Source organism: Capsicum annuum, unplaced genomic scaffold (genome assembly GCF_002878395.1).
Source record: "Capsicum annuum cultivar UCD-10X-F1 unplaced genomic scaffold, UCD10Xv1.1 ctg36538, whole genome shotgun sequence".
Taxonomy (NCBI): domain Eukaryota; kingdom Viridiplantae; phylum Streptophyta; class Magnoliopsida; order Solanales; family Solanaceae; genus Capsicum; species Capsicum annuum.
Window position 1 is genome coordinate 18,222 of NW_025843532.1, and position 938 is coordinate 19,159.

Here is a 938-nt window from a genome sequence, read left to right on the forward strand (position 1 = left end):
AAACTGGCAAGGGATCACGACTTGGTTGAACCAAGCTCCAAACTTGAGAAATTTTACCATCAACACAGGAGAGAAGCAATCTTTCTCCCAAGAATTCCTCAATTCCTAGAAGACCAAGATAATACTGTTCCTATGGCTGAACAACAAGCAGCTGGTAAGATGGTTAGGGAAGTGGAAGTCTCACTTCCAACGAGTTTGAGTTCCCTAATTCAAAGACCGGCAGCTGGAGTGAATTTTGAGTTTATATACAATATGGTGCAGTTTCTCATTAGCAGTGGATAGTTTGCAGGACTTTCACACGAGGATCCACAAGTCTACTTACAAACCTTTATTGATCTTACAGATACATTCACTCTAACCGGGGAGACTCCATATTATGTGAGGCTGACACTCTTCCCCTATTCACTTATTGGGGAAGCTAAAAGGTGGTTGAATGTAGAGTCGATCAGTTCAATCACAATGGGATGACTTAGCCAGAAGGTTCCTCATCAGATTCTTTCCATCAAGCAAGACTATGGGACTTTGCAGTGAGATAGTGAGCATTAAACAGAAGACTGATGAAAACCTCTATTATGCTTAGGAATGCTTCAAGGCCCTTCTTCAGGATTATCCACATCACTAACAGTCTAATGAGGTACTTGCTCATACTTTTGTAGAAGCTCTTGATCACAATACAAATATTTTGCTAGATTCAGCCATAGGTGGTCAAGCGTTGGAGCTAACTTATGATGAGTTGTACACATTACTGAACTGCATAGCACAAGGAAATCCAAAGTGGCATTCAGATTCTAAAAGTGCCACAAAAATAATTATGGGTGTGTTAGAGGTGGACCAATTCACAGCCTTATCAGCTCAAGTTTTTGCATTGCAGAATTTGATCAACACAATATTTAGTAGCATAAAGTTGAGAGCAGTATAACCTGCAACCACAGTCAATG

The 938-nt window shown here is 40.4% G+C and overlaps 1 non-coding gene across 1 annotated transcript; it reads right to left on the minus strand.

The window, feature by feature from the left end:
• Positions 1 to 519: 519 nt before the first annotated feature.
• LOC124891518 lies at positions 520 to 624 on the minus strand. The gene has a single exon (XR_007049728.1). It is a non-coding gene; the product is annotated as a small nucleolar RNA R71 (small nucleolar RNA).
• Positions 625 to 938: the final 314 nt, after the last annotated feature.